General features: G+C 42.7%; 6 non-coding genes and 1 pseudogene across 6 annotated transcripts; all 7 read left to right on the top strand.

The window, feature by feature from the left end:
* The first annotated feature begins 19353 nt into the window (after positions 1 to 19353).
* Positions 19354 to 19472, top strand: LOC120048908. Its single transcript, XR_005477058.1, has one exon. It is a non-coding gene; the product is annotated as a 5S ribosomal RNA (ribosomal RNA).
* Positions 19473 to 20153: 681 nt separating this feature from the next.
* On the top strand, positions 20154 to 20307 carry LOC120048911 (annotated as a pseudogene).
* A 676-nt stretch (positions 20308 to 20983) lies between these two features.
* On the top strand, positions 20984 to 21101 carry LOC120048930. The gene has a single exon (XR_005477079.1). It is a non-coding gene; the product is annotated as a 5S ribosomal RNA (ribosomal RNA).
* A 681-nt stretch (positions 21102 to 21782) lies between these two features.
* On the top strand, positions 21783 to 21944 carry LOC120048909. Its single transcript, XR_005477059.1, has one exon. It is a non-coding gene; the product is annotated as a U1 spliceosomal RNA (small nuclear RNA).
* Positions 21945 to 22613: 669 nt separating this feature from the next.
* LOC120048932 lies at positions 22614 to 22731 on the top strand. Its single transcript, XR_005477081.1, has one exon. It is a non-coding gene; the product is annotated as a 5S ribosomal RNA (ribosomal RNA).
* A 681-nt stretch (positions 22732 to 23412) lies between these two features.
* Positions 23413 to 23574, top strand: LOC120048910. The gene has a single exon (XR_005477060.1). It is a non-coding gene; the product is annotated as a U1 spliceosomal RNA (small nuclear RNA).
* Positions 23575 to 24243: 669 nt separating this feature from the next.
* Positions 24244 to 24361, top strand: LOC120048919. The gene has a single exon (XR_005477068.1). It is a non-coding gene; the product is annotated as a 5S ribosomal RNA (ribosomal RNA).
* Positions 24362 to 25150: the final 789 nt, after the last annotated feature.

Raw genomic sequence — 25150 nt, 5'->3', positions numbered from 1 at the left:
GCCGATTAAACAGCATTATCAGTACACATGTGCACCTTGTGCTGGGGACAATAAAATGCCACTTTAAAATGTGCAGTTGTCACATGACACAATACCACAGATGTCTCAAGTTTTGAGGGAGCGTGCATTTGACATGCTGACTGCAGGAATGTCCACCAGAGCTGTTGCCAGAGAATTTAATGTTAATTTCTCTACCATAAGCTGCATCCAACTCCATTTTACAGAATTTGGCAGTACGTCCAACCGGCCTCACAATTGCAGACCACGTGTAACCACGCCAGCCTAGGACCTCCACATCCGGCTTCTTCACTTGCAAGATCGTTTGTGCTGGGGAGTATTTCTGTCTGTAATTAAGACCTTTTGTGGGGAAAAACTCATTCTGATTGACTGGGCCTGGCTCCCACCTAATTAGTTTTCCCCCAATAATGGGCTTTATTACATGGCTGCAGGGCCTAATGACTTTTTCAATTAACTGATTTCCTTATATGAACTGTGGAATCTCAGTAAAATCTTTCAAATTGTTGCATGTTGCGTTTATATTCTGCAGTATATTTCCAGCGATTGGTATTTCCATCAATGAATAAGCTAAACAATATTTATTATTCTCCCAGATAATTGGCCGGCACCAATTTTAATTATCGCTTTTCTATTATTATTATTATATATATATATTTTTTTTTTTTCAAACGGTCAAAAGCCAGCTATTACCGGTTAATGGAAACCCTGCACCGTGGATACCATTTCTGCCTTCGGAAAGTATTCAGACCCCTTTTCGGATTCCTTTCTCTGCAAGTTGAACGAGTGGATTACTCAAATCGATGGTGCCAACTAAACAGACATTTAGGGATATGAAGAAGGATTTTATCTAACAAAACGACACTACTTGTTATAGCTGGGACCCTTTGGATGACAAATCAGAGGAAGATTTTCAATAAGTAAGTGAATATTTAATTGTTATATGTGAATGTATGAAATCTGTGCCGGTGGAAAAATATTTTGATGTGGGCACCGTCCTCAAACAATCGCATGGCATGTTTCGCTGTAATAGATACTGTAAATCGGACAGTGCAGTTAGATTAACAAGAATTTAAGCTATCAGCCGATATAAGACACTTATATGTACATAAATGTTTAAAATCCATAATTTTTATGATTATTTATTTCAATTGTGCGCCCTCCAATTTCAACGGAAGTTGGCTCGCTAGCGGGACACCTAGCCCTAAGAAGATTATTAATACATTTAGAATAAGGCTGTAATGTAGCAAACTGTGGAAAAAGTCAAGGGGTCTAAATACTTTCTGAATGCACGGTATGTCTTTGTGTCAACGCCTTCAAGACTGTTGGAAAAGCATTCCAGGTGAAGCTGGTTGAGAGAATGCCAAGAATGTGCAAAGCTGTCATCAAGGCAAAGGGTGGCTACTTTGAATATATTTGGATTTGTTTAGCAATATTTTTTGTTACTACATGATTTCATGTGTTATTTCATATTTTGATGTCTTCACTATTATTCTAAAATGTAGAAAATAGTACAAATAAAGCAAAACCCTTGAATGAGTGTGTGATATTTATATACACACACACACTTTATTTTTAATAATACCATCTTTGAGAACTAACAATAAAAAAACCTATACAGTCAAGGAGAAAAGAAACTGGGCATTCTGGGCACATGCACATTGATTTACTTCAGAGGAACACAGCATTAGCCATTGCAAAATGCATAGAATTGCAGGAAATTAACTTTAAAATTGCAAAATTGTCAGAGCTCCATGCAAAACTGTGTAGAATTTCTGGAAATCAACTTCAACACTTCAAAATGTTCTCAGCTCAATGGAAACATGTGCAGAATTGCAGAAAATGTGCCTTACAACAGCAAAATTCTCTATGCCGCCAAGATAACTTTCAAGCTAATAGACTATGTTAGTTTACATTTCCTCTTCCAATGAACTGTGGGGATGTGAAAACAATAACTGTCTACCAAATCTCTTCACTTTTAAAATGTTGATTACTTCTACTTGCCATTATCATTCACCTGATAAGACGTGATTTTATATTTTTTCTAACATATGATGAGGGTCCCTGGTTTGCCTGGCCGGGGGTCTCTGGGCAGGAAAAGTTTGAAAACCCCTAGACTAAATAATTTAAAAAATATATACTATAGAACTACACTTCTACTAAACAAATGATTAGGCCTAGATAGACATTGACAGCCTAGGTTGTTTGAAAACCGATGTCCTCACATAGCAATAGAAGTTAGGCTATGGGGAATAACACAATCTGAATGAAGAGTAAACAGAGCACTTTTTGCTTGACATTTTCCGTGTGAGGAAGTAAATGTTGCCTTAAGAGTAACATGATCCAATTGGAGAAAGGTCAGCATAGTTTCCATCATAATCATATGCATGCATGAACTCGGGCTACAACTGGGAATGCTTCACATTTAAATTATATTTCTGTCTGGCGTAATGTTACTGCTCCAGCCCCACTTCAGTCTCCCTTCAGAGCTCCCACCCACCCACCACGCTTCTCAGTCAACCACCTCGCCCACATCTGCTTTCCCCTAATAGTCCCAAAATCTTTGTTATACTGAATGCTGCTTATAAATAATGAAACAGGCATTAAGAAAAGTAAATATTCCCTTAGAAGGCAGCAGGCAGGCGGTACAGTAAGTAAATATGCTGTGGGTAGAAAAACTGCTAAACAAGCCAGACTGGACAACACATTTCTAGCCTGATGTTTCACCTGACTTCTCTCTATGCTTTTACAGTAAAAAATGGCTTTCTGCTTTTGTCTCTCTGAGAAGACAAAAAGCCTGGAGTAGTTCTGTCTTTTTGAGATGTCCCTGGGTGACCTTGTAATCCCAAGGCTCTTTCTCAATTGTCCTCCTGATTCCTCACATCCTCTCTCTTCACCTCCTCAAAATGCACAGAAGATCCTAGGATCCTTTGTCTAATCTTCTCCTCCAATGCATTTTGAGGAGGCGAAGAGAGAGGACGTGAGGAATCAAGGAAAAACAATTCAAAAAGAGCCCTTGTTTCACGGAAGCTGAAAAGGTCTTTGAAATAGTAAAGACAATTCAGCATCTGGGCAACTCCACAGTAGAGCTCAGCAGAGTACAGCACAGCAGAGTGCATTCGAGTACAGTACTATAGTGTATTTAACTTGTGTGCTCTACTGAACTATACTCTAGTTATTTACTGAACAGTACAGCCCTGTGCTATACTTTTCTGTACTCTACTTTGCTGTCCAAACTTGTGAACCCAACTGTGGTTTGTGACTATTATGATTTCCCCCATTGTAGCCAATCAACTGCAGAAATTCAGTTAGCGAACAAGTTATCGTCACAATAATTCATAAATAAAATTGATATCAGTAAAACACTGACTAATTAATAGATCTACCTTTATTTGTTACTTCTGAACGTTCATTATCCTCCCCTCCTAATGAGGGAGAGCAATTAGAAAATATCTTAAAGATATGTGGGTTTTTGCTAACAGAATTTTAAGGCACAAGGCAATTGTTCTTCAACGTACAGAAGGCAGACAAATATATTCAAAACGAAATATAAAGTGTTGATATTTGTTGGCAAGGGGTCTTTTACTTCAATATGAGTGTTATGTAGTTAATACATTTAAACTATTTCTGGTAGTTCTCCAAAAAAAGACCCCTTTTCCATCTTTGCTTATTCCTACATTTTAAGATGGAAAATTGTAAAAACAATTATATATCCCTTCATAAAAAAAGACTCAAATTTGACATGCTCCTATGAACTTCACATGTTGCTGCTCATAGGTTCTTTTAGATGGAAAACACTATATCCTTTTCACATAGTGTAACGGTTTTGACTTGAGGTTATTTATAGGGGTGCCAGGTAGGTTGTGCCTACCAGAGAAAGCATTGGTTTCTCCTTTTAGTTTGGGAGGGAATGAGTCCCATCTGGTCCGTCAAGTCACACCAATACAAAGGACTTATGTAAAAGTAAGGATGGAAATATACTTTTCATAAACCCCTTAAAACATTGGAAAGAACTTCAAACAAGTGTATTCTTTTGCGTGGTTGTATTAACAACATAAAAGATCACACACAACAATATAACAATTAATGCACTTATGTTCATTTAGAAATGTCCTGTACCTCGGGCATAAAAAGACTCCAGCCCGGTAAATAAATTCAGTGACTCAAGTGACCTTAGTCACGCAACGTTTGTCCGTAGCGTAAACCCAGTATATTCATACACTCAAAATAACACTTATTTTGCAACACAACTATAAAGCGTATCAAAGACTAACCAAAGAATAATACGTCCTCACAACTACATAAATCACAGTATACATCACCCCAAACAAATGAAATACCGTGTACAAAAAGTTGTAGTCAGTCAGACAATCCGCCAACAGATCTCCAGCGGAGAAAAGGCCACGAAAACCAACGGAGAGTTGTAGTCCACAGACGCACAGAGTGGATCCAATCCTGGGTAACCTCGCTTTAAGGCTACAAAACACCCTGTAAGGCAACAAAACAAACGTAATGGCGAAGCTTCATGAACTGAAGGTAGTACACATCCTCATTCATGTCTCAATCACAACTTCACCTTTGCGCAGCTGATGCTGGCTATTTAATGGGGAATTAAAGGGGAAGCGCCCTATTAGAAGGAGAAGCACTGAGACGGTTCAGAAATATTCAGGGCCGTCACAATAGTCACCAATCTCTTTCATCTATACATGATCACACCTCTGACATTTGTAGTGATGGGAGCAGGAGACAGTAGTGTTTCCAAACTGCTCCTATATGGGTTTGGTTACAAAAGGGTGAGCAGTAGCAGCAGTAACCAAGGCAAATGTTATTAAGCCTCTCTCTGATGACATCACAGCTGTAGCAACTGAGCTAAGGCCGAGAGTGCCAGGTCTCTTCTATCAGGACTTGGCTGACAGGCCTTGCACGGCTCCCTAGTGTTTTGTATTGCCGTTTTCCTTGGAGACGATAAGCACCCTGATGATGGGGATGGGAGAAGTAGCGTAGAGCGGAGCAGCCTGGAGATTCTAATGCATTTTAATAAGGCTCCCGCTCCACGATAGGCAAACAGCGCTGTTAGTATCTTACTCTGGCATTTCTCCTCACTGCCTGTCGCTGGCTTGTCCCTTCAGGATCACCTTGGAGATTCCCTCCCTGCCTTGCATCCTCATCCTTTTGAAGGACAACTTGTTCACCTCTCCGCTATCACAAAGAACCACTTAATAGGCCTCTCTTCTCGGCTGCTTTATTGCCTGTGTCCTCCAGGCTTGTCATTTTTATTCCTGGCCCAATTGTGGCATGTCAGGTTGGATCAAGCCTCCTAGCGCTCATGTTAGCTAGAGCTACAGCCCAATGCACAACATCAGTGGCTGTACCATACTCTCCCTCTCTTTCTCACTGCTGGGGACACACTGTCAGCCTGCCACAACAACCCAGATACAGTTAAAGCCACTGTAGTCTAAGGTTTCCAATCATTTAAAATGCACCCCTTGAATTCTAAAATAACTTATAAACCCCTTAATAGCCTAGATTATTCTCCTTTAAAAAAATCTTCCAGTTTCCTTAAAGTTAACAGTACAAACAATTAATTAGGGCCGATTTCAAGTTTTTATAACGATCGGTAAATCTACATTTTTGGACGCCGATTATGGCCGATTACATTGCATTCCACGAGGAAGCTGCGTGGCAGGCTGACCACCTGTTACGCGAGTGCAGCAAGGAGCCAAGGTAAGTCGCTAGCTAGCATTAAACTTATCTTATAAAAAAACAATCAATCTTCACATAATCACTAGTTAACTACACATGGTTGATGATATTACTTGGTTAACTAGCTTGTCCTGCGTTGCATATAATCAATGCGACGCCTGTTAAGTTATCATCGAATCTCAGCCTACTTCGCCAAACGGGTACTGATATAACAAAAGCACAATCGTTGCACGAATGTACCTAACCATAAACATCAATGCCTTTCTTAAAATCAATACACAGAAGTATATTTTGTAAAACCTGCATATTTAGTTAAAAGAAATGCATGTTAGCAGGCAATATTAACAAGGGAAATTGTGTCACTTCTCTTGCGTTCATTGCACGCAGGGTCATGGTATGCAACCGTTTGGGTCGCCTAGTTCGTTGCGAACTAATTTGCCAGAATTTTACATAATTATGACATAACATTGAAGGTTGTGCAATGTAACAGCAATATTTAGATTTAGGGTTGCCACCCGTTCGATAAAATACGTCACGGTTCCGTATTTCACTGAAAGAATAAACATTTTGTTTTCGAAATTATAGTTTCCGGATTTGACCATATTAATGACCAAAGGCTCGTATTTCTGTGTTTATTATATTATAATTAAGTCTATGATTTGATATTTGATAGAGCAGTCTGACTGAGCGGTGGTAGGCAGCAGCAGGCTCGTAAGCATTCATTCAAACTTTACTGCGTTTGCCAGCAACTCTTAGCAATGCTTGAAGCACAGCGCTGTTTATGACTTCAAGCCTATCAACTCCTGAGATTAGGCTGGCAATACTAAAGTGCCTATTAGAACATCCAATAGTCAAAGGAATATGAAATACAAATGGCATAGAGAGAAATAGTCGACACATCATAATTCCTATAATAACTACAACCGAAAACTTCTTAACTGGGAATATTGAACCACCAGCTTTCATATGTTCTGAGCAAGGAACTTAAATGTTAGCCTTTTTTACATGGCACATATTGCACTTTTACTTTCTTCTCCAACACTGTGTTTTTGCATTATTTAAACCAAATTGAGCATGTTTCATTATTTATTTGAGACTAAATAGATTTTATTTATGTATTATATTAAGTTTTAAAAAGTGACATTATATATATATATATATATATATATATATATTCAAAAAAATCAGCCGATTAATCGCTATCAGCCTTTTTTGGTCCTCCAATAATCAGTATCGGCGTTGAAAAATCACAATCGGTCGACCTCTAGATTGTTTCCAGTCGTTGCCCCAGGGGCCCATGAGAAATGGGTGTTGATGCATCTATTCTGCAGAGGGTGAGGAGAAATGTCAGACACAAGGGAGGACAGATCGTCCTATGGAAACATTGCAGCATAGCACAGAATTCTGCTACATGACAGACTCCTAAAAGGCCAGAAAATTAAATGAAATAGTCCAGAAGAATATAAATCAAATGTACCTTTATTTAACTAGTGTAAGAAATTGTATTAGATATTGGTAACTTGTTTTAACAACTTCTCAACATTAGCTATAGTTGATACAACATGCACACACCCCCTCTTTTTCTTGGACATATGCTGGTCTCATTAGACGACAACCACCGACACACACAACTCCCCTCCCCCATGACAACCACCGACACACACAACTCCCCTCCCCCATGACAATCACAGACACACACAACTCAAGGTTGGAGCACAAGACAAAGGACTGTGGGAAGAGCCAATGGAATGTCGACATCAGGCCCGGACAGGACAACCCACGACCCAGATCGACCAATCGGAAGGCCAGACTACCAGATCAACCTACTTTGCTTGTTGCCTATATAAAACTGTACAACTGTTTAAACTGCCTCTTTTCCTGACGATTCCATACGAATCAGACAGAAGGAGCCGTGCTGCACGCTTTGCCTAATATTTTTACACTTGAATAAACCTGCCTTATTATACAATTATCCACCTCGTCCTATGTCTCCACTTGTTCTCCTGTCTCCAGTAAACGTTTTATCAACAGAAACTTGGTAGCAGAGGATGGTTATTAGACACCTTTGATTTCGGTCCATAGAAAATTGATCAGACAGGAGACGCGTGGGAGAAAGATTCCAGAAGGAGAGGTGACCTTTTTGAAGGAGAATCGCGATTCAACTCACCCAGGAAACTGATCAAAAGAGCTCGAAACTAAAAGGTGAGCAGATGCCTGTTTAATCAAAATCTGTATATTGTATTATAGCCAATATCTAAATTCAATGATCAGAAGTACTGTGGTGAGTGTGAATTGTTGCTAAATTTATGTGGAATTGTTTAGAATCTAAGGCATTGTGTAAAGATATTTGCGAAGTATAAAATCAAGTCGTATTAGTAATCTGGAACTAGTTGAATTGTTCTTCAACTAGGAGTATCGGGGATAAATCTAAGCTTGATGCTGTTCAAGTCGAATTAGTAATCTGGAACTAGTTGAATTATTCTTCAACTAGGAGTATCGGGGATAAATCTAAGCTTGATGCTGTTCAAGTCGAATTAGTAATCTGGGGCTAGTGGACATGGCACCCCACTAGGAGCATCGGTGATAAATCTAAGCTTGAACTAGGAGTAATGGTATTAAACCTGAAACTCAAAGTGTTGAAATGTAATGTAGTCTGTTCAAGTCGTATTAGTAATCTGGGGCTAGTGGAAATGGCACCCCACTAGGAGCATCGGTGATAAATCTAAGCTTGGCGTATCGGGATTCAAGTTGCATTAGTAATCTGGGACTAGTCGAAATATTCTTCAACTAGGAGCATCGGTGATAAATCTAAGCTTGAACTAGGAGTAATGGTATTAAACCTGAAACTCTCCAAATTAATGTGAGTGATTGAACGTTCCACGAGACCGATTGCTACTAATTAGCCATATGCTAAGTTGAGGCTGTGTTGAAGTGACCGCCGAGTCTACTGTGAAGCAGTTATTTTCTGTTGAGAAGTTGACCTGATTTTTCCCTCTCGTGCTGTTGGTAAATCCTTAAGGGTTAGAATTAATTTGACAATTATTTTAGAAGCGCTAGAATATACTAGTATATTGTCCCCAAAGGAAATTTCTGAAATGTTTTGGCAAAGTATTTAATTAATCGAAAAAGTTCAAATTAATCGAAAAAGTTAAAAGCAATAATAACTTTCGAATAAAAGATCCTATAATTGTCATTCCAATTATATAAGGAGCGCTTGAATTAATTAGTATATTGTACCAAAAGGACAGTTCTGAAATATTTTGCCAAAATATTTAATTAATTGAATAAGCGAAAAGCAATAATAATTTTTGAATATAAGTACCTAAAATTGTCATTCCAATTATATCAGGAGCGCGTGAATATATTAGTATATTGACCCAAAAAGATATAGCTGAAATATTGTTGGAAAACGAAAATAATTCATCGAATACACGGTAATAAAATTCTTTGTGCACGCGGGTCGGGCACGAGATTGGTGGGTGTTAGAGCTAAGGATACATCGCTGGTTTCGATCAGTGACGGGCTAAAAGTATACAAAGATATTAATAGACCCAGACATAGCTTAACGACAAAATGGCCACGACCATCGTCCCCAAACACAAATTCAATGAATACTTAGATCAGAGAATGGAAGACAGAGCAGGGGGGAGAATAGAATATAAAGCCATTAAAAAGATCTGGGAAAAAGTGAGGCTAAAATGGACGCAAGAAGGTTACCTTACTGGTACGGCCCCATCAAAAGGGCAACTCCTCACTATGGAGAAAGAATTAGGGGAAGCAGTAAAAGAAGGGATAGAAAGTGAAATTGAAAAGAATAAGAGTCACTTATTTAAGAAGGAAGGAACAAAGCATAGGGAAAGAGCAGAGGCAGAACTAAAAATAGGCATGTGGGCGATTGAAGAAATGAGGAGAGCTCTCCCTTACAGGAAACCTGATACGATGGGGGTGGTCACTGGAGCACCAACTGACACCAAAGAGGGCAGGCCCAACAATAATGACGCCCCACCTACCACCACAGCAGCCCCATCGGCCCCCACCCATCTATACCCAGAACTGCCACAGGGAGAGAAAAAAACACCACCTCCCTATTTTCAAAATCCATTCACTCACCTTCCTCAAAACCCGTTTTTGACCCCTGCTGTGGTACAGGCACCGGTGTTTGTGGTGCATGAAGGACACCTAAAAGGAAGCATGACTTTGGGGATCCAAGAAGGGCAACTCGTGTGTGAAGAGAGGCCTGATCATCGAGACAGGGAGGAAAGGGATAGAGCATACACACAGGGACGTGGGGGGGGTTCGAACTCCGCCTCACTACAGGGACACGGTGAGTCTCTACCAACCTACCCACAAGGACGGGGTGGTGGGTCTCAACCAGGCCCTTTGAAGAGAGAAGACAGAGAGCTGATTCAGTTTTCTTCCACTCCAAACCCAGACTGGTTCAGAAACAGAACACAGGGGGATAGTCTAATAGTCTCTGAAGGGTCATGGTCGTCACCAGGACAATGTTCCTCTGGGGCCTCATTAAGAAGGAACCACAGCAAGGACGATGAAGGTGAGAATAAAACAGGACAAGATGAAGAGGAGGAGGAGCGAGACCTCAGGGAGTCACTGGTACGGGCCAGATCTATGATAGAAGATGCTGAACGTGGAGAGGGCTCGTACCATATAAAAGGGGTAATGATGGGGAAGGTGACGGATTTGGTCGAACCTATTAGACAGTCCGTTCGTCTCAGGGAACAGAACAGCAGAGGTGTCTCGTCCAGGGCAGACTGGGATCCCCAACATGGAGGACGAGGAGGGTCGGAGATGCAGATGCCGTTGAGACCCACTCCGGACGGAGGGCATGAAGAATACCAACCCTGGAAAATAACAGACCTTACCACTTTGATGGGACAATTACCCAGCCTGCATGGGGGTGCCTCTGCATGGCTCCTTCAACTGCAAACACTGACGTCAGGCCTACGGCTCTGTCTAGGTGACATGAGGGCCCTTCTGGCTAGAGCAACAGACCATACCACCATGAGTGCTCTGATAAGAGAGGCAGATCTTGCCACAGCCCCGGCTGCACTGGCCCAGGAAGACTTCCGAGCGGAATTGTGGGCAGTGTTGAGAAGGGCATATCCCACAGAACGAAACCATGCAACCCTTTCATCATTCACCATCAATCCAGGGGAACAACCGGCAGCCTATCTCGACAGAGCGAAGACCACATGGAGAACTGTTCATGAAGAACCATATGACCATACTGGCACCACGGTCAGCATGTGGAAGGAGATGGTGGTGAGTGGTGCTCCAATTGAGGTCCGAACTAAACTTAGGGCCACGGTGGGGTTAATGGCACTTCCCCAGGCTCAGTTCAATTCCCATGTGCATCACCACATCACCCAATACAATAAGGATAAGGGAGGGGCTGAAACACAAGTCCAGTCCCTACAGGTACAACTTTTGAAACTACAATTGAAAGAGGCCCAGAAAGGAGAAAAACCCAAGAAACAGATGGTGGCTGAAGATCAACCAGACATCTCACAAATCATTGAAAAAACTGTTTCACAAATGATACAGCAACAACAACCACCCATGTCAACCCCACAGGGACTTCCCCTACCATCACAACTCCTGGATCAGCCACTACCCATGGACATCCCACCATACTATCAACCAACACAACAAGGCTATCCTTCAACATGGGGACAACAACCACGATACCCATCACCCTGGGGGACAGGTCAAGCACGACCAATGAACTGCTACAATTGTAAACAAACTGGACATATGGCACGTCAGTGCCCATACCCATTGACACCGACCCAACATTACTGGATGACCAATCGGGCACGACAAACCAACCCAAGAGGACGTGGAGGAGTCCGGCCACAGATGTACCAACCACGTGCGGGCCCTCAACCTGCATATAATCACCCAAACCCAGACCCAAATCAGCAACCACCTCCTCTTTTCCAGGGCATGTCAGATGAATATGCCCCATGGTCCTGAAGCTGCCCACCACCACAGAACGAGAATGGGGGTCAACATTTTCCACTACACACCGAACCAACTATCATGTGTGAGGTGGAGGGAGTGACCCACCAATTTTTGGTAGATACAGGATGTACGTATTCTGCCATAAGATCTCGTCAACCACTCTCTTCGGAAACAATACAGGTGGTGGGGGTATCAGGAACACCCGAAGCACAAAACAAGACCATTCCATTGCTTTTTTCATGGGGCCCTTCCAATTTGAAGCATCAGTTCCTATACTGTCCCAATTGTCCAATCAACCTCCTAGGAAGGGATCTACTGTGCAAACTAAAATGTTCAATATACCTCACTGAGAAGGGTGTGGAGGTCTCCATTGATCCTATTCCCTCAACACCTGCCTACCCCGTCAGTGTACTGATGTTACCTATCATCCCAACCCCTGTGTTGTCAGCAACACAAGAAATCTATTGGCTAAAATGCATTGAGACAGGTCCTGGGACCCCGGAGGTCCAGTTTAAGTTCAATCAACTGAAATCACAGATCTATGCATTACACCCATACAAGACCCCACAAGCTGAAATTCACTGTACATTGAATGTGACAGACAATGACGTGAACACATACACCGATGACTGGGATGAGAACATGATGCACCTAACGCCATCCATCAGGTGTTGCACCATTGTGTGTGGACAAGAGGGGGTGGCAGCACCAGTCATCCTACCACCTCATTTGAAATCCTGGTACCTACTAGGGGAGGAGTCAGCTCCCCATGTTACACTAGCGGTGGGAAATGGTTTTGAAGCAAGGAGCCTGGGCCCTATGATCAGACGAGCATCCAAACTTCAGTGGGAACCCACCCAAACACCGGGAATACAAAAGGCCACCACTGAAAACATGTGGAGGTTCATGACTGTTGACACTGAAGAACACTGTCTTCCAGAACGACTGACCCTGCCAAGACACCATGGTAAGCCATACACTGACCACCCATCTACCAAAGCATTGATCTCCACCATAGATGAAAGGATATGGACTCACACCCCTTTTGATGTGGGCCAACTACAGGTGACACCGGTCACCATCACCCTACTGAACCCAGATCAAATACCTATCTACCGAACTCAATACCGTTTGAAACCCGAACAGATCATGGGGATCGAACCGACCATTGATGGGTTACTGAGAGCACAGGTTATCTATCGAACTGTATCTCCATGGAACACGCCGATCCTACCAGTGCTGAAAGCCGGAGGAGAAACATACCGGATGGTTCAAGACTTCCGAGCAGTAAATGACGTTACTGCACCTATAGACCTACCTGTCCCTGACCCTCACATCACTCTGAGCAATCTGTCTCCAAAACACCAATACTTCACGGTGGTGGATCTGGCTAATGCTTTCTTCAGCATCCCACTTGATGAAGCCTCTCAGCCACTCTTTGCTTTCACGTATGAACATCAACAGTACACTTATTTTGTTCTTCCACAGGGTTATAGGTGTTCACCCGGAATATTCAATCATATCCTTAAGACACACCTGGCAGAGTTGAAAATCCCAGAAGGTGTGATACTGATCCAATATGTAGATGACCTTTTGCTGGGGGCTCCCACGTCTGATCTCTGCCTACAGATGACAAAAACATTACTGGACTTTCTGGCCGTCAAAGGATACAAAGTCAAAATGAGCAAAGTCCAGACCTGTCGCAGAACTGTCCTTTTCCTTGGCAGAGAAATCTCGGGAGAAGGAGCAGGACTCTCCAAAACCCACAGAGACTCTATACTTCATCATCCACGCCCCATCACGGTGTCGGGAATGTTGTCTTTCCTTGGCTTGACAGGGTACAGCCGAACACACATCCCAGACTACACTGCCAGAACTGAGCCACTGAGAGAAATAGTGCGAGAGGCGGGACCAAGGAACCTACACTCGTCATTGACATGGACCACTGAAGCATCAAAGGCGTTTGCACTCTTGAAAACAGATCTCTCAGTGGCAGCAGCATTGACATCACCTGACTACAAAAACAAATTCCATCTGGATGTTTCTGAAAAGGAAGGATTCACATCATCCATCCTTTTTCAGAAACAAGAGGGGGAGAGAAGAGTGTTGATGTATCACTCCTCCAAATTGGACCACATCGAAGTAGGACAAACCACATGTTCCAGGTATGTAGCTGCAGTGGCAAAAGCTATTGAAAAAACAGCCCATTTGGTAATGTGCCATCCATTGGAAATACACACCCACCATGGGGTTGCAGCATATCTGATGAGCAAAGAATTCACGTTCAGCGCTGAAAGAAAAACGAAAATCCAGAATAAATGCACACAATCACACATCACATTTGTCAACACTGACAAAAACATGGCAGACGCACTCAATGCTGAAGAAGGTCTACCCCACTCCTGTGCAGAAAGAGCTGCACAGGAACTGAAACTGAGACCTGACCTGGGGAACGAACCACTCACCAACCCGGACCTATGGTTATACACAGATGGATGCTGCTATAGAGGAGAGGAAGGGAACATAGCAGCATACGCAGTGGTGCAGCAGCTCCCGGATAGATCACATGTGACTTTGGAATCTGCCATCATCACACAACCTGCATCAGCCCAGTTAGCTGAAATCATAGGTTTGACACAAGCTCTGGAAAGAGCTGAAGGAAAGACTGTAAACATCTACACCGACTCAGCGTATGCTCATGGAGCAGTCCATACTGATGGACCACAATGGGTTAGACGCAACTTCACCACCACAGGAAACATGCCAATCAAACACAAGACACAGATGGAAAAACTGATTAAATCAGTCTCACTACCTAAGAAGGTGGCCATCATGAAGTGTAAAGGACATCAACAACTGAAAAACAGAGTCAGCGAGGGAAATGATGCAGCTGACAAAGCAGCCAAGAAAGCTGGTGGATACACCCCGAGACAAATGATACTTCAGATCCAACCAGCTCGGACTGAGCTCACAGGGCAACACATAAAAGAACTCCAGTTTTCAGCAGGACCCTATGAACACTCAGTATGGGGACAGAAAGGGGCCACCAAAGGACCTGATGAACTGTGGAGATGCCATGATGGCAGACTAGTGGCCCCTGCAAACCTCTGTCCAGAACTATTACGAGAAGCTCATGGGCCCACACACGAAGGCAAACTGAAGACTTTACAGAAGGTGTCCCACATCTGGTGGCACCCCCACATGAAAGACATGACAGATTTGTTTTGTGACGAGTGTAGCATTTGTGGTAGCCACAATCCAAAGAAACCATATCAAACGCCCATGGGTTCATACCCAGTCCCAAATGCTTGTTTTCAGGACATCAGCATAGATTACACAGATATGGGGCAAGACAATGTGACAAATGGGAAAAGGTACCTGTTAGTTATGGTAGACAGGTTCTCTAAATGGGTTGAGGCAATACCAACAGCAAGGGAGGATGCAAAATCGGTCATTAAGTGGCTGCAAACCGAACTCATACCAAGGTATGGAGTCCCCAGGCAAATCAGATCCGACAATGGATCCCACTTCAGTAACAAACACCTGAGACAGGTGGAGGAAAGATTTGGCATTGTACACAAATTTGGGTCAGTGTACAAGTCCCAATCGCAGGGCCTCGTGGAACGCTCAAATCAGACCCTTAAGGCTAAGATAGCTAAGGTATGTGCAGGTTCGAAGTTGACGTGGGTTGAAGCCCTGCCCCTGGCATTGATGGCCATGAGAGCCTCGCCAGGTGCAGGCACCCATCTCTCTCCTCATGAGATAATGACTGGAAGGGTCATGCCTGGTCCACCGAGGGAGGGAGGTCATATGCCCGCCCTTGATGTACAACAAATTGTAATGTCTGAATATGTGAGAAAACTGACGGAACTTTCTGCAGCTCTCTCCAAACAGATTCACAAGGTCCAGCAGGGGGAGCTGACGGGAGATCCGGCATCACTGAAGGTAAAAGTTGGTGACTGGGTAAGGGTGAAAGTCCACAAGAGAAAGTGGCTAGAACCCAGGTGGACTGGACCGTACGAAGTGAAGGAGGTTACTTCACACTCAGTCCAGGTCAAAGGTAAATCGGGCGCACCTTGGCATCACCTTACACATTGTACACCAGCCCCAACTCCTTCCAGAACTCTGACGGAAGTCAGGGCCGATTTGGCCAATCTCAATTCGACTCCAAACAAACAAACCTTAGTTGGTGAAAATGGGACGCCAGCCCCAGTTTCCACGAACTAAGGCTACTCACCTAGGACCGGGATATCTCACTCCCTGGGAAAGAATGGGAATTTCAGGTCCCTTGTTTGTTATTTTCATAATCATTACTTGGAGTGTCCCTAGGAACTCTCTACATGGCTCATACAACAGCTCACACATCCACCCCTCTCCCATCTTACAACCACTAATGACACGTCTAACATTACCCTCGATCTCACCAGTCCTGCCATACACAAACGTAGCACTACAACCACAGACCAACCCTGTACTCCAACAGAGGTTAGAAGCACCACCTTATGTGTACCCGTTAATGTGACTACCACCATTACACTGTCTTGGGGGTTATTGGGAAAAGCTAGGAATGGCCTGGGAGGGCATGCATTTGGAGTACACCAGATTTAACTGGTATATGACAAAAGGGGGGTTTCAGGAGTGGTCATGGAAGAGCCTGGTCGCTGAGACTGGTCCTGACTGGTCCAGTTATTCATCAGGGCAAGCAGTTCTTATCTGGCGGACAAAGATTATCACTGACTAGGACTAAATTGCGTAATTGGGGTTTATCACTAATTATCCGACCAGGTACTGGGACGGGTTGTCAGGATTTCATACTAGCACCACAGGTAGAGCCTAGCAAGGATCTACTCTACTGGCCATTAAAAATCTGCATTACACAGCAGGCTCAGCCCTCTGCTATTTCTGACCGGTTTACTGTTTTAACATCTAAGGGGAAGGGTGAGTGGGGTCCTATTAATATGGTCACCACTCCTACCACCTCTGATGATATCATTCTTACTGTCACCGGAATCTCAGGTTTCACTAACAATTGGCTCTTATTGACTGAACAAGCAGCTAACTATGACCCTGAAAAGCTGTGTTGTTTGCTATGGGAGCTAGGACCATTGCTCCGCATAGTCCCAGCCGCTATTAGCGGAGACTGTCTAATGCCCCTTATGGACAGAGACAACCCACCTGAGAAGTGTTCACAGTGGGACGCTGTTTATCCAGTAGTCACCACGGTGGTCAAGAAACCGATATTCTCCTCCAGTGTGGCTAGAGCTAATTTTACATGCATAACCATGACAGTTGGAGGGACATTGTTGGGTAAGCTCCCTGCTAGTTGGTGCTTGTACACTCACATGCTCACGGAAATCTTTAAACCAGTGTCTAGAGCTGATGTGTGGTGGTGGTGTGGGGGAACTAGTCTGTTTGACAGACTTCCCCTCAATGCCACTGGTACCTGTGCACTTGTAACTCTTTTGTTGCCCATCTCTGTTTACCCCATAGGCGTCCAAGATCTGCTCACCCGTATACAAGCCCTGGGTCCTGAATATTGGCCTATCAGGACCAAGCGCACGGTGGGCCCTTCTGCTGGGGACCCAACTTACATTGATGCAATTGGCGTCCCCAGGGGGGTACCAGACAAGTATAAATTGGTTGACCAAGTGGCCGCAGGTTTTGAATCATCATTTTGTTGGTGGTGTACAGTTAATAAAAATGTGGACAGAATTAACTACATTCATTTTAATGTCCAGAAACTGGGCAATTGGACTCAACAAGGCTTCGAGGCGGTCCATGGACAATTGGCAGCTACGTCCCTGATGGCATTTCAAAATAGAATCGCGGTTGATATGTTATTGGCTGAACGGGGGGGGGTCTGTGCAATGTTTGGTGAGCAGTGTTGTACTTTCATTCCCAATAACACAGCTACGGATGGGAGTCTGACTGTAGCATTGGAGGGACTTCGTACCCTTAATGGTAAGATGAAACAGCATTCTGGAGTGGACACTTCTATGTGGGACTCATGGATGGATGCTTTTGGTAAATATAAGACGCTGGTTTCCTCTGTCCTAGTATCAATTTCCGTTTTTGCGGGCATTCTTGTACTTTGTGGATGCTGTTGCATTCCATGTGCGCGCACGCTTGCTAGCCGTGTTATCACTGCCGCCATAGACCCTAATCAGGAAAGGGCCCAAATGTTCCCATTGCTTGATGATGGGGAAGCTGGACCTGTCTATCTATTTGAGGACTAAGAAACTTTTATGTCACGTCTCTTGTGAGACGTGAAGAGAGGGAATTAAAATTTGTCTTCTGACAAATTTTATCCCATAGCTTTGTCTTTTATACTTTTATGTCACGTCTCTTGTGAGACGTGAAGAGAGGGAATTAAAATTTGTCTTCTGACAAATTTTATCCCATAGCTTTGTCTTTTATACTTTTATGTCACGTCTCTTGTGAGACGTGAAGAGAGGGAATCAAAATTTGTCTTCTGACAAATTTTATCCCATAGCTTTGTCTTTTTTACTTTTATGTCACGTCTCTTGTGAGACGTGAAGAGAGGGAATTAAAATTTGTCTTCTGACAAATTTTATCCCATAGCTTTGTCTTTTATACTTTTATGTCACGTCTCTTGTGAGACGTGAAGAGAGGGAATCAAAATTTGTCTTCTGACAAATTTTATCCCATAGCTTTGTCTTTTTTACTTTTATGTCACGTCTCTTGTGAGACGTGAAGAGAGGGAATTAAAATTTGTCTTCTGACAAATTTTATCCCATAGCTTTGTCTTTTTTTACTTTTATGTCACGTCTCTTGTGAGACGTGAAGAGGGGGATTTGTAAGAAATTGTAATAGATACTGGAAACTAGTAATAACAACTTCTCAACATAAGCCATCTTTTATACAAAATACACACACTCTTCTTTTCTCTTGGACATATGCTGGACTCATTAAGACACCAACCACAGACACACACAACTCCCCTCCCCCATGACAACCACAGACACACACAACTCAAGGTTGGAGCACAAAACAAAGAACTATCTCAGGAACCAATGGAACGTTGACACCAGGCCTGATCAGGACTACCCAAGACCCAGATCGACCAATCGGAAGGCCAGACTACTAGATCAACCTACTTCATTCAATGCATATAAAAAGCTGTACAACTGTTTAGACTGCCTCTTTCCTGACGATTCCATACGAATCCGACAGAAGGGAGCCGTGCTGCACGCTTTGCCTAATATTTTTACACTTGAATAAACCTGCCTTATTATACAATTATCCACCTCGTCCTATGTCTCCACTTGTTCTCCTGTCTCCAGTAAACGTTTTATCAACAGTTTTCAACATCCAGAGCTTTTGTGTATTTATTGTGGCTAGTAGGATAGCTGCATGGGAAACTGTTGCTGATGATGTATTTGTCAGAAGTCATTGTATTTGTCCGTTTTTTCCCACAAGGCTGAAATATGTGCCCTCGCTTTGAAATGTTAGCAAGGTTTGTTTGTATTTCATCCAACTATCTGTGCTAAAAAGTGATGGCTACAGTATATGTAATTTCTTCCACTTTTTGAGTGAGCCAAAGTTCAAGCTGCTTATCTAATTGGTGAGAATGCAATGTCTGTTTATCAGACTCACTTTGACTTTATATGGTGTACCAAGAGATGTGCCTTCGCTTACGGCCATACCAGCCTGAATACGCCCGATCTCGTCTGATCTCGGAAGCTAAGCAGGCTCGGGCCTGGTTAGTACTTGAATGGGAGACCGCCTGGGAATACCAGGTGCTGTAAGCCTTTTGTCCACTAGGGGGTGTGGCATTATTTCATCAGCAACACTGCCTTGTAGTAAGCATTTGATGCTGAATTGACTAAATGCAGCTTCTATGGGCTAGTCTCCCCTGCCCTTTTAATATGATCAAAGTTCCTTGTGTTGTCAGGGAGCAACTGCTTTTTATTTATAAGACAAATAAGAATATTGTTACTGATTGCAGCTTTGTGCTCCCTCGCCCTGTTCAAATGATCAAAGGAAATAATGTTGGTGAGGAGTGGAACTGGACTGGTGTCTGATGGCCCTGTGTTTTCCATGTTGGAATTACAACCCTTCTTTTATGGAGTAAATCAAAAGCACAAGAGAATGTGAGATGTTATTGATAATAAATCAATTGGTTTCATGCATTTGTCTCTGTGTGTGTGTGTGTCTGAATGTGATTGTATTTCGTCATATCGCAAACATTTGTGATATCAGATAGGTTAAGATATTAAAAAGTAATTGGTGATTTTTTCAACAGTGTTGCATGATGGGAATCTAGTGGTTCACTGATATAATCTAGTAAACAGAATAAACTACTTTTCCACCACTCTGTGTGCAAGTGCATTCCTAAACGGCATTTAACGCAGGTCGATGTGATATGATATTATCAGAACACAAAGTGGTTACCGTTAGCGGAAAATGTTGGCACTGGAGAGACTTTTCCTCCACTAAGCAGAAGAGATACCGTGATCAAGAAGGTGGTTCACCCAGTGTGGGGCTCAGCCATTGCACTCTGGCTGTGCTGACCCCTTGTGAATTTTCCAAATGTGGGAATCTCGATTGCATAATTAATGTTAGTGGTCGTTTGTGCTTTACCCTGATGTCTTTGTTAATGATAAACCGTTGCTTAGCGGCAGGCTTAAGGATGACTTGAGTCAACTGACTGTGCTTATGGAGATCTTTGAAGTCAGTTGTGAAAGAGACTTTGTGGACCAATCGAAAGGTGGAAACATTTGTTTGTAGCAAAACATTGTTGGCATTTTGTCGAAACATTATGTTGCGAAATGCAGCATTGTATTTATGCCACGCTGGTACTTCAATCAAGAGATAGTTGAGAAGCCACTCTAACCCCTCCCGGTCATGATGTGTCATACGCGCCCCATGCGCTTCCAATATGAAATTGTCCATACATGCGTTCCTCCTTAGCACAGAACAATGCAATAGGTTTTCAACATCCAGAGCTTTTGTGTATTTATTGTGGCTAGTAGGATAGCTGCATGGGAAACTGTTGCTGATGATGTATTTGTCAGAAGTCATTGTATTTGTCCGTTTTTTCCCACAAGGCTGAAATATGTGCCCTCGCTTTGAAATGTTAGCAAGGTTTGTTTGTATTTCATCCAACTATCTGTGCTAAAAAGTGATGGCTACAGTATATGTAATTTCTTCCACTTTTGAGTGAGCCAAAGTTCAAGCTGCTTATCTAATTGGTGAGAATGCAATGTCTGTTTATCAGACTCACTTTGACTTTATATGGTGTACCAAGAGATGTGCCTTCGCTTACGGCCATACCAGCCTGAATACGCCCGATCTCGTCTGATCTCGGAAGCTAAGCAGGGTCGGGCCTGGTTAGTACTTGATGGGAGATCGCCTGGGAATACCAGGTGCTGTAAGCCTTTTGTCCACTAGGGTGTGTGGCATTATTTCATCAGCAACACTGCCTTGTAGTAAGCATTTGATGCTGAATTGACTAAATGCAGCTTCTATGGGCTAGTCTCCCCTGCCCTTTTAATATGATCAAAGTTCCTTGTGTTGTCAGGGAGCAACTGCTTTTTATTTATAAGACAAATAAGAATATTGTTACTGATTGCAGCTTTGTGCTCCCTCGCCCTGTTCAAATGATCAAAGGAAATAATGTTGGTGAGGAGTGGAACTGGACTGGTGTCTGATGGCCCTGTGTTTTCCATGTTGGAATTACAACCCTTCTTTTATGGAGTAAATCAAAAGCACAAGAGAATGTGAGATGTTATTGATAATAAATCAATTGGTTTCATGCATTTGTCTCTGTGTGTGTGTGTGTCTGAATGTGATTGTATTTCGTCATATCGCAAACATTTGTGATATCAGATAGGTTAAGATATTAAAAAGTAATTGGTGATTTTTTCAACAGTGTTGCATCATGGGAATCTAGTGGTTCACTGATATAATCTAGTAAACAGAATAAACTACTTTTCCACCACTCTGTGTGCAAGTGCATTCCTAAACGGCATTTAACGCAGGTCGACGTGATATGATATTATCAGAACACAAAGTGGTTACCGTTAGCGGAAAATGTTGGCACTGGAGAGACTTTTCCTCCACTAAGCAGAAGAGATACCGTGATCAAGAAGGTGGTTCACCCAGTGTGGGGCTCAGCCATTGCACTCTGGCTGTGCTGACCCCTTGTGAATTTTCCAAATGTGGGAATCTCGATTGCATAATTTATGGTAGTGGTCGTTTGTGCTTTATCCTGATGTCTTTGTTAATGATAAACCGTTGCTTGGCGGCAGGCTTAAGGATGACTTGAGTCAACTGACTGTGCTTATGGAGATCTTTGAAGTCAGTTGTGAAAGAGACTTTGTGGACCAATCGAAAGGTGGAAACATTTGTTTGTAGCAAAACATTGTTGGCATTTTGTCGAAACATTATGTTGCGAAATGCAGCATTGTATTTATGCCACGCTGGTACTTCAATCAAGAGATAGTTGAGAAGCCACTCTAACCCCTCCCGGTCATGATGTGTCATACGCGCCCCATGCGCTTCCAATATGAAATTGTCCATACATGCGTTCCTCCTTAGCACAGAACAATGCAATAGGTTTTCAACATCCAGAGCTTTTGTGTATTTATTGTGGCTAGTAGGATAGCTGCATGGGAAACTGTTGCTGATGATGTATTTGTCAGAAGTCATTGTATTTGTCCGTTTTTTCCCACAAGGCTGAAATATGTGCCCTCGCTTTGAAATGTTAGCAAGGTTTGTTTGTATTTCATCCAACTATCTGTGCTAAAAAGTGATGGCTACAGTATATGTAATTTCTTCCACTTTTTGAGTGAGCCAAAGTTCAAGCTGCTTATCTAATTGGTGAGAATGCAATGTCTGTTTATCAGACTCACTTTGACTTTATATGGTGTACCAAGAGATGTGCCTTCGCTTACGGCCATACCAGCCTGAATACGCCCGATCTTGTCTGATCTCGGAAGCTAAGCAGGGTCGGGCCTGGTTAGTACTTGATGGGAGATCGCCTGGGAATACCAGGTGCTGTAAGCCTTTTGTCCACTAGGGGGTGTGGCATTATTTCATCAGCAACACTGCCTTGTAGTAAGCATTTGATGCTGAATTGACTAAATGCAGCTTCTATGGGCTAGTCTCCCCTGCCCTTTTAATATGATCAAAGTTCCTTGTGTTGTCAGGGAGCAACTGCTTTTTATTTATAAGACAAATAAGAATATTGTTACTGATTGCAGCTTTGTGCTCCCTCGCCCTGTTCAAATGATCAAAGGAAATAATGTTGGTGAGGAGTGGAACTGGACTGGTGTCTGATGGCCCTGTGTTTTCCATGTTGGAATTACAACCCTTCTTTTATGGAGTAAATCAAAAGCACAAGAGAATGTGAGATGTTATTGATAATAAATCAATTGGTTTCATGCATTTGTCTCTGTGTGTGTGTGTGTCTGAATGTGATTGTATTTCGTCATATCGCAAACATTTGTGATATCAGATAGGTTAAGATATTAAAAAGTAATTGGTGATTTTTTCAACAGTGTTGCATGATGGGAATCTAGTGGTTCACTGATATAATCTAGTAAACAGAATAAACTACTTTTCCACCACTCTGTGTGCAAGTGCATTCCTAAACGGCATTTAACGCAGGTCGATGTGATATGATATTATCAGAACACAAAGTGGTTACCGTTAGCGGAAAATGTTGGCACTGGAGAGACTTGCCCTCCACTAAGCAGAAGAGATACCGTGATCAAGAAGGTGGTTCACCCAGTGTGGGGCTCAGCCATTGCACTCTGGCTGTGCTGACCCCTTGTGAATTTTCCAAATGTGGGAATCTCGATTGCATAATTTATGTTAGTGGTCGTTTGTGCTTTATCCTGATGTCTTTGTTAATGATAAACCGTTGCTTAGCGGCAGGCTTAAGGATGACTTGAGTCAACTGACTGTGCTTATGGAGATCTTTGAAGTCAGTTGTGAAAGAGACTTTGTGGACCAATCGAAAGGTGGAAACATTTGTTTGTAGCAAAACATTGTTGGCATTTTGTCGAAACATTATGTTGCGAAATGCAGCATTGTATTTATGCCACGCTGGTACTTCAATCAAGAGATAGTTGAGAAGCCACTCTAACCCCTCCCGGTCATGATGTGTCATACGCGCCCCATGCGCTTCCAATATGAAATTGTCCATACATGCGTTCCTCCTTAGCACAGAACAATGCAATAGGTTTTCAACATCCAGAGCTTTTGTGTATTTATTGTGGCTAGTAGGATAGCTGCATGGGAAACTGTTGCTGATGATGTATTTGTCAGAAGTCATTGTATTTGTCCGTTTTTTCCCACAAGGCTGAAATATGTGCCCTCGCTTTGAAATGTTAGCAAGGTTTGTTTGTATTTCATCCAACTATCTGTGCTAAAAAGTGATGGCTACAGTATATGTAATTTCTTCCACTTTTTGAGTGAGCCAAAGTTCAAGCTGCTTATCTAATTGGTGAGAATGCAATGTCTGTTTATCAGACTCACTTTGACTTTATATGGTGTACCAAGAGATGTGCCTTCGCTTACGGCCATACCAGCCTGAATACGCCCGATCTCGTCTGATCTCGGAAGCTAAGCAGGGTCGGGCCTGGTTAGTACTTGATGGGAGATCGCCTGGGAATACCAGGTGCTGTAAGCCTTTTGTCCACTAGGGTGTGTGGCATTATTTCATCAGCAACACTGCCTTGTAGTAAGCATTTGATGCTGAATTGACTAAATGCAGCTTCTATGGGCTAGTCTCCCCTGCCCTTTTAATATGATCAAAGTTCCTTGTGTTGTCAGGGAGCAACTGCTTTTTATTTATAAGACAAATAAGAATATTGTTACTGATTGCAGCTTTGTGCTCCCTCGCCCTGTTCAAATGATCAAAGGAAATAATGTTGGTGAGGAGTGGAACTGGACTGGTGTCTGATGGCCCTGTGTTTTCCATGTTGGAATTACAACCCTTCTTTTATGGAGTAAATCAAAAGCACAAGAGAATGTGAGATGTTATTGATAATAAATCAATTGGTTTCATGCATTTGTCTCTGTGTGTGTGTGTGTCTGAATGTGATTGTATTTCGTCATATCGCAAACATTTGTGATATCAGATAGGTTAAGATATTAAAAAGTAATTGGTGATTTTTTCAACAGTGTTGCATCATGGGAATCTAGTGGTTCACTGATATAATCTAGTAAACAGAATAAACTACTTTTCCACCACTCTGTGTGCAAGTGCATTCCTAAACGGCATTTAACGCAGGTCGACGTGATATGATATTATCAGAACACAAAGTGGTTACCGTTAGCGGAAAATGTTGGCACTGGAGAGACTTTTCCTCCACTAAGCAGAAGAGATACCGTGATCAAGAAGGTGGTTCACCCAGTGTGGGGCTCAGCCATTGCACTCTGGCTGTGCTGACCCCTTGTGAATTTTCCAAATGTGGGA

Source organism: Salvelinus namaycush, chromosome 5, assembly GCF_016432855.1.
Source record: "Salvelinus namaycush isolate Seneca chromosome 5, SaNama_1.0, whole genome shotgun sequence".
Lineage (NCBI taxonomy): Eukaryota > Metazoa > Chordata > Actinopteri > Salmoniformes > Salmonidae > Salvelinus > Salvelinus namaycush.
This window is presented reverse-complemented; position numbering and strand designations above follow the sequence as displayed.